This window comes from Bactrocera tryoni, chromosome 2, assembly GCF_016617805.1.
Source record: "Bactrocera tryoni isolate S06 chromosome 2, CSIRO_BtryS06_freeze2, whole genome shotgun sequence".
NCBI classification, from domain to species: domain Eukaryota; kingdom Metazoa; phylum Arthropoda; class Insecta; order Diptera; family Tephritidae; genus Bactrocera; species Bactrocera tryoni.
This window is the reverse complement of record NC_052500.1, coordinates 41359494-41368785: the sequence shown is the minus strand read 5'-3', so window position 1 is coordinate 41368785 and position 9292 is coordinate 41359494.

Here is a 9292-nt window from a genome sequence, read left to right as displayed (position 1 = left end):
AGAAATATGTTATTTATAATTTGAATTGCTTCCAAATTCCAATTAGATATTTTTTTTTAATAATTTCCACTTTGCTTAAGCACTATAGACTTTAAAAACTTCCACATAATATTCACTTTATAATTTTTCAATATCTTCCACTTTACTTAATTATATACTTTAATTTTTATAGAGAATTCCCAAAAATTTTCAGATAATATTCACTTTAAAATTTTAATTCTGATTTAATATAATAATAAGATCTTTTGGAAAAATGTTAAATTTCTCACACTTAATTTTTTCACTTCACTTAAATCTAACTTACATTGCTATTTTTGGTGTGGCTGCCCTTCCTGGTAGTCCGGATCTCTCCCGTTTGGTTTCTCTTGTCCTACTAGGATCCTGCAACATGCACTCTTGAATAGAAGGTGTCCTGCGGGCTTGCCTTACAAGACTTGTAGTCCACCGATGTTGTCCAACAAGGTCTACTTTTAAGTTTTTATCCTTGTTGGTCCCTGCTCGGGCGCCAGTTAAGTTCTTCTTTATAGAATTTCTAAAAGAAACTGATACATAGAATCTTAAAAATACCCTAAGCTAGCTGTGGTTCAACGGCAGCGGCGTCGGCAGAGTTTAACGGATGTTAAATGGTCAGCATAATTGAAGTTGATTATTGTTGTTGATATTATCATTTATTGATCAGCAAATATGTCGACCACTTTTGGGAGTTGCAGCGGTTGTTTGTTTATGTTATTCAACTTTAACAACAACATTGTTGCAATGATTGTTGTTATGTTGAAATAAATATTTGTTGTGTCAACTTTAAGTTATTGAACTTTAACAATTACAATGTAGCAATGAATATTGTTGAAATAAATATTTGTTGTATTAACTTACATACATATGTATGCATGTTTGAAAATATATATTTATTTTTAATTGTATTTCGGCTTTGCTGATAAGTATGCATGTTCAATGATATTTGAACACAGAACGTCCCATGCTGTTCCTAATTTATTTGTAAGTACAAATAAATATACAATTTATTTATAAACTTATTTAAAAATTACTCAAATTTAAGGACAAATTTACAAATATATATATATCAAGGCCCAGCCAGCCAAAACCTCCGATTCCGATGGAAGTTGATCCGTCAATACACTCCCACAAAGTAAACTACATAGACAGACCAAACTATTTTGCTGTAGCAAGATCACAATATACTTCAAACATACCAAAAAACAACAAAGACTATTTCATAATGAACCAGAAGATGAACAGATTCACCAAGAACAATACGGTGAAGAAATAAATTTTATGATGAATGCCTATGCAGCCTTTCTTACATAGAGTACTACACTAAAAATTAAATTAATTGATACTGGGGCTAACAAAAAAGAATTAGGAGCTATAACTGACAGAACAAATAATAATGGGTTGTCAAAAAAGTCCTGCGGTATTTTAATTGAATTTTATTTTTTTATTGAAATTGAAATGAATTTTTGATGACTGATGCCCAGCTCTTGACCGATGCTACGGCTGCTACTATGCCGGTCTCTTTCGACCAATTCAGCGATTTTATCGCAATTTTCGACGACAGGCCTTCCGTAGCGTGGCGCATCCTCGACCACCTCTACACCAGAACGAAAACGTTGAAACCATCGTTGGGCGGTGGAAATGGAAACTGTATCGGGTCCATAAACTGCACAAATTTTATTGGCGGCTTGAGATGCATTTTTGCCTTTATCGTAGTAGTACTGTAAAATATGCCGTATTTTCTCTTTATTTTGCTCCATGTTTGCGACGCTATAACTTACAATTACATAATGCAGAAATGAAACTGCAAGAAAAAATTGTTAAACAAGTAAATAATATCCAAACTACTTACCTAGAGAAGAGGTGGAAAAACAAATAGATGAAATGTTAAGAGATGGAATTACTAGGCCTTCGAAAAGCCCTTATAATTCTGGATATGGATAGTGCCAAAAAAAGTATGGAGTGGTTATAGATATTAAACGTCTAAATGCGGTAACTATTCCAGATGCATACCTATCATATTCCGGATATAAATAACACTTTGGCAAGTTTAGGCAAGTGTAAGTACTTTACCTCACTCGATTTAACATCTGGATTTCACCAGATCAAGATCAAAGATAACGATATAAAGAAAACAGATTTTTCAACTGCTAATGGTAAATATGAATTCACCATGCTGCCTTTGCAATTTTTGGGTTATGTTGTTACACAGGATGGGATCCTGCCCGATCCTGAAAAAAATTCTTCTATGAAAAGGATATTGCCGCCTAAAAACCAGAAAGAACTAAAAAGCTTTCTAGGATTAACCTCCTATTACAGGAAATTTATTAAGGATTTCGCAAAAATTGCTTTGCTGACAAATCAAACGAAAGGTCTTTACGTTCAAGCAAAAGCAAATCAAACAAAAATGGTGAATATTTCACTAGATTACGAATGTTTAAAATCATTTAATGATTTAAAGGAACTACTTATGTCTTCAGAAATTCCTACATTTCCCGACTTCACAAAAGCTTTCATTTTAACAACAGGCGCTTCCAGTTTAGCCATTGTAGCTGTTCTTTTACAAGGAGAAATTGGCAAAGATAAACCAATTACTTATATCTCAAGATCTCTTAACAAAACAGAGGAGAATATTACTATCGAAAAGGAGATGCTTGCTATCATATGGGCACTTCATAAACTTAGGACTTATTTATACGGAGCAAAGGAAATAAAAGCACATTCGCCTTGAGTAATAGTAATAACAGTGCAAAATTTAAGCGTTGGAAGACTACAATAGAAGAGTATAATTATAAATTAGTATACAAACCCGGTAAAACTAACTATGTTGCCGATGCTTTATCCCGGCTACCGACAGATATTAAAGTCCTATCATCTTCTAATGATAATTCTCAACATAGCGCTGATGAAGACAGCACTGATTTAATTCCTCATTATCCAAATTATCATAGACACATCTTAATAAAGAAGCTGTAAAAAGAAAGAATTAGAATTACCCAAAGAATTGTAAGAGATGTTTCTAGTGATGAAGATAGGTTTCAGATAATCAAAGAAGAACACAAATGAGCGCATCGGAATGAGAGAGAAAACAAGGAACAAATATTGGAAAAATATTATTTGTGAAATTTTTTAGGATAAACAAGAAAAAACGTTAACTTTGGTTGCACCGAAGCTAATATACCCTTCATAAGTGCATTTCTTTTAGTAACTATGTTTTCAGTTCGACTACAGCTCTCAGGCGAGTAAGTTCGTTAATCAATCGTCTAAGCGTAAACTTGAAATAAGTGATAAAAGTTGAATTAAGTGATTAATACTCTCATCGCGCACTGGTGTAAAACCTAGCCTAAGCAATGAACGACCCACCCGACGTGGAAGGGACTCCGCCGCTCCTCACCCAACCACATCAAAAAATTACGGAATTAAAGTCTCCTGGACCTAAATTTTTAGTAATGAAAAGAATAAATAGTGACGAAACCTTAACAAAAGTGTCCCCATATCCTCATAAAAACAAAGAACCATACACAAGCTCAGAAACTCGAAAAACTAAAAAATGTATCCTCTTACATACAAGTAAAAATAATAATGCACTCTAATCTGAATTTCACCAAAGGTGTTGTCTACTGCAACGACCTTCGTGGAATACCCGAAAACGAAATCTTAGATGAACTTAAAGATCAAAGCGTAAGTGAAGTGCGAAAAATTATGCGTAAAGAAAAGAATAAGGACTCAACACTTGTGGAAACCGGTTTAATAATTATTACCTTTTCAACGCTCTCACTACCTGACACAATCTCTATCGATTACGAAAAAGTACGCATCCGACCTCACATACCCCAGCCTCTACGATGCAAAAATTGTCACCGCTACGTACACCTGACGAAATACTGCAAAAACCAAAAGCTATGCTTAAATTGCTCGCAAACGTTTCATACATCACCAGACTCTGTTGAAAAGTCCCACTACCCGTCCGCCTGCCATAACTGCAGAGAAAACAACACCAGCTACGCCGACCACTCACCTTACTTTAGAAGCTGCCCTACATTCATTAAACAAAAGGAAGTTCAGACTATTAAAATACTTCAAAAGGTGGACCACAAAACTGCCCACACTACATACAAATAACAACATCATCAGTATAGTACATTTGCCAGTACTCTACGAACAGCAACAGTGTACAGCACAAGCGACGAGGTCTTAGTAGCAATTCCCACGACAACCAACAGTTCTCAAAACAAACAGTCCCACAACAACACCAACTCCAACTCCTCTCTACCTACTCAACGCTCTTCGACGCAACCCACCTATGCTCCAACAATGGCTCGCAGCAAGATCAGCAAACCTCACACATACAAAGCAATGCACCAGCCAAGGAAACGACAACACTAATACGTCTGTAGTTCGCCCTTCAACAACAAATAAACAGTACGAATCTACACAACTGACAGAAACGAATATCAAAATATTCCCAAAAGCAACATCAAATCGCACGATCAAACAACTAAAAGCTAAATCTAAGGAACAAATAGGCAAAAACAAACTAAAAATGGTCAATCACAAACAAGAAGACAACAACTTCAACATGATAGTGATGACTTTGACAGTCTCACTATGGGAGAGTAAATGGCCTTACAACAACATATTTCTTCTTTTTTCTTTTTCTATATATTATCGTACTACTAATTATCTTACCACCTGAATATTTATTACATTCATTTAAGTATTTAATACAATACACTAACATTTCACTTACTATACTCCAATAGAATATAAAAGGATACACAAATAACTACATCGACTTACAACTATTGTTAAAATCACATACTCCGAAAATAGTTTCTCTCCAAGAAACACACATACAAAACGACCAAAATTTACCTATACCTATCAACTACCATTTATATACCTCCGGCTACACACGAAACGCGTTCGGTGGCTCCGAACTACTTATCCACAACTCTTTGCAACATAAACATATCAACTCTACAGTAAATAACTTTGACGTTACGAACGTTATCATCCAATCTAAGATGAAATTCATAATCAGCTCCACGTACATTCCACCCAATACACCACTAACTTATAATACTTAGAAAACATAGTTCCACAATCCAGATTACCTGTACTAATTACGGGTGACCCCAATGCCCATCACACTAGTTGGGGTGAAAAAAACAATAATAAAAATGGAAAACGAAATCCATATTCATAACACCCTACCCACTACTCCACCCACCACACATTCACACACATTGACCTATCAATCGCATCCCCAATCATCGCTATTCAAAGCCATTGGAAAACGGAGTCGCAGCTCTTCGGCAGTGACCATTTCCCTATAATAATTACTCTCTTCCCTGACAATAACACTGAAATAGTCCCAAACCGTCCCAAATTCAATCTAAATAAAGCAAACTGGACTCAGTTTCCCCTTCTAGCAAGCCATTTTAGCAACAATAGACCGATTAGCACAAATATCAACAACGAAACTGCAAACATCCAGAGGATCTTACTACAAGCTGCCAATGAATCCATACCCCAAACACCAAGCAAAAGAAAATATACAGTCCCGTGGTGGAACAACACACTACAAGAACTAAAAATATTAAAAAATCACCATTGAAATAAATTAAAAAGAAACATCTCGAACGACAATATCATTCAATATAAAAAGGCTGAAGCAAAATTCAGGCGAAACATAAAGCTAGCAAAAGCAGAGTCTATTAGTCAATTCACTTCAAATATTAATCCGCACACAAAACCAGGAAAAGTATAGGCAACCATTCGCTCCTTATGGGGACTAAAACCCAGATCGTCAATTCATTGTCTCGATACCCAACTCTTAAATGGAAATACGACTACAGAAAAAGCGGAAATTGCGAATATAACTGTATATATTATTTTGACAATTTTGGTCGAAAGAAGCACAAAACCGTAACTTCTCGTCAACATTTCGGCAATATAAACAAGACACCATCAAAGGGACATACACCCTAATACCCAGAAAATCTGCTTCCTTTATCGAAGAAAAAATCAGCTATTTGGAGTTAGATATTGCACTAAATAGACTCAAAGGCAAAACACCCGGTCTGGACCGTATATCTTACCAAATGTTACAACTCCTACCAAAAACCGCAAAACACAGACTCCTTGATCTGTTCAACAATATATTCAATCAATACTTACCGCAGATATACAAAAATAGTAGGTACGGTAATCCCCATACTAAAACCAGATCTCGATAAAACCTTAATTAAATCGTACCGACCTATTTCTCTCAATCCATGCTGCTCAAAAGTACTAGACAAGATCATCGCCAATAGATTACGGTTGTTTGTCACCACAGACAAACTCATACATAGTCATCAGATGGGGTAGAGAAAGGGAAAATCAGTGTCTGATTTCCTAGTATATCTAGACTATAAAATCACTCAATCCCTATCGGCCAAAAAACACCTATGAATCGTCTCTCTAGACTTCTCCAAAGCCTTTGAAAGTGGGATTACACTCTATTTTGGACCAACTTAGACTCTAGAATATCGGCCCAAAAATTTTCCGATACATAAAGAATTATCTGACCAACATAACTATCAAAATAAAAATAAATTCACATTATTCTCAACAATATCTCCTACAGAATGGTATCCCACAGGAATCACCATTATCCGTTATACTCTTCCTCATTGCTTACTATAAGCTTAGTAATATCATTCCCCTTCACAAGGAATTAATTAATTAAAAAAATGAACAGATCAAAAAACACTCCGATTGATCTCAGCAACCTACATAACGACATTACCAACTGGTCCCAATATTCAAGGACCCAACTATCACTACAAAAATGCAAACACATCCACATATGTAAAAAGCACAACTGCCAGGTTAACACCCTCTGCAACAACATCAACATAAGCTCTGTTAACAACCTAAAAATACTCGGACTTAGTAGATTTAATAATAGATACAAATGGAATAGTCACATCGACTACCTAGTATCCGCACTTAAAAAACGACTCGACATCATAAAATGCCTCGCAAGTACAAAATACAATTGCAACACAGTGTCATTACTATTAGCAGTAAAAGCGTTGGTTATATCAAAAATCAACTACGGCATATACCTATACGCATACGCGCCAAAATCGACTACCCCCCAATCATATCCCTTAACTCCGAGGCCAATATCCTACCGTTGAGCTCCAATAGAGATTTTAGTACAGCTAAACTAATAAAATCGGTCATGATCAACGATTACTCCCCCCTTCCCATGCTCCTATCCAAAATTCCTCAAAAAATAATTAATAAAACTCCATCCTGCCTAAGTAGGATAACAAACTTAGCAAAACAATTCGACATCCCATTAAATTTTAAACCTTACAAAAACTCCAAAACTCCGCACTGGAAACTGGATCACTCAACAATAAACACAAATCTAGCCCATTTCAAAAAAAAAACGTTACTCCTCCACTAGTATTTAGAAAGCAATTTTATTCAACTGTCGAAAAACTCCGTAATTTCAAATTCCTATACACGGACGGTTCCAAAATCAACACCAAAGTTAGCTACAGCATAATTCAAAACAAAAAAATTATAAAAATCGCACACCTACCCATCTAAAGCTCAAATTTCTCTGCCGAACTAATAGCCATTCACGAAGCTATCAAATACACCACAAAGTTACCAGGCAAATTCGAAATTTGCACTGACTCCCTCTCTTCTATTGACTCAATAAAAAACCTAAACAACCAAGAATTCTACTCCAACTCAATTCGTAGGTCTCTACTAGAGAAACCAAATAAGCTAAAATTAATTTGGATCCCAGGTCACGTACAGATACTCGGCAACGAATGTGCCGACATAGCAGCTAAAAATGCTTTAAACGCACCACTCACAATTACACCCAATGTAGTCTTCTCGGACATAAAATGCTTTTTAATATCACACTTCCTCCAAAAACACCAAAATGATAACAACAATCATTCACAATGGTACTCAAACATGTCACAAAACTCCAGGACAATCAACGACTACTTAAAAATCAGTACAACCTCTCTGATTTTTGTAATATATGTATATGTGTGTATTTTTGTAATATATGTATATGTGAACTGGTCTACGAAAAGGGAGCTTACGTGCGAAAACTAGTTTTCTGGGAAAAGCTGTTAAAAATAATCGTCAGTTTCTCGTTATCTCATTAATTGTTCTCGTTTTTTTTGACACCTAAGCCCCCTTTCCGTAGACCAGGTCTCATATAATGAAATATGAACATACTATTATTTCGCAGCATACTATGTATATAATTAACATCAATCACTCTTACCACTTAAACTAACATTCTTAACTTCACCTAAATTACTATTTGCACTACTGTATCTACCTACATTCATATTAGCTTAAGGCCTCAGATGCCACAGCTTCTACTTTATATATTGTTCTGTAATTTAGTTTTAGTTTCAATATTCTTGTAAATAAATAAATAAATAAACTATGTGTTCAGTTTGTATGCAGGCTATATGCTATAGGAATCCGATCTGAACAATTTTTTCGGAGATTATATAATATTATAACCTTAGAAAATAATCTATACCAAATTTCGTGAAGATACCACGTCAAATGTGAAAGTTTTCCACACAAGAACTTGATTCCGATCGATCAGTTTGTATGGTAGCTTATAATGGATATATAAATAATAAACGAATACATAAAACTTATATAAAAACTGACTTCTTAGGTTGTTACCATGCTTAACGGCAGCTACAGTGGAATTATACGAATATAAGAGCCCATTAGTCACAATAAAACATGGAACTGTGAAAATTTCGAACGGGTACTACAAAATTTTACACAACATCGACTTAGAAGATTACGAACGGATTCTCAATGACATTAGACCTATTGGTCGCTATCAAATCAGGAAAACAAGTCCTCCATTTCCACAACTGGAGTACCACATCACACAAATTGAAAACCTTCTAGACCACCTAAGGACAAGAAACGAGAAAATTAAAAAACGATCAATTAACAACAAACATTATTTAATAAAATAGATTTAATAAAATATGAAATTCCTAACATAGTTCATTCGCATTTATTAAATACAGCAGACATCTCTATTATATATGATTTGGCAACATTGAGATATGCAGAGTCGTCAATGATAATGAAGAACTTACTTCTTTTATACGTCATATTATTACCAAAAACCGAGGATACTCTATATAACAATATTCTTATCTGGTCAACAATAAAAAGCAACAAACAAATCTTTCTTCGAATAACCTGT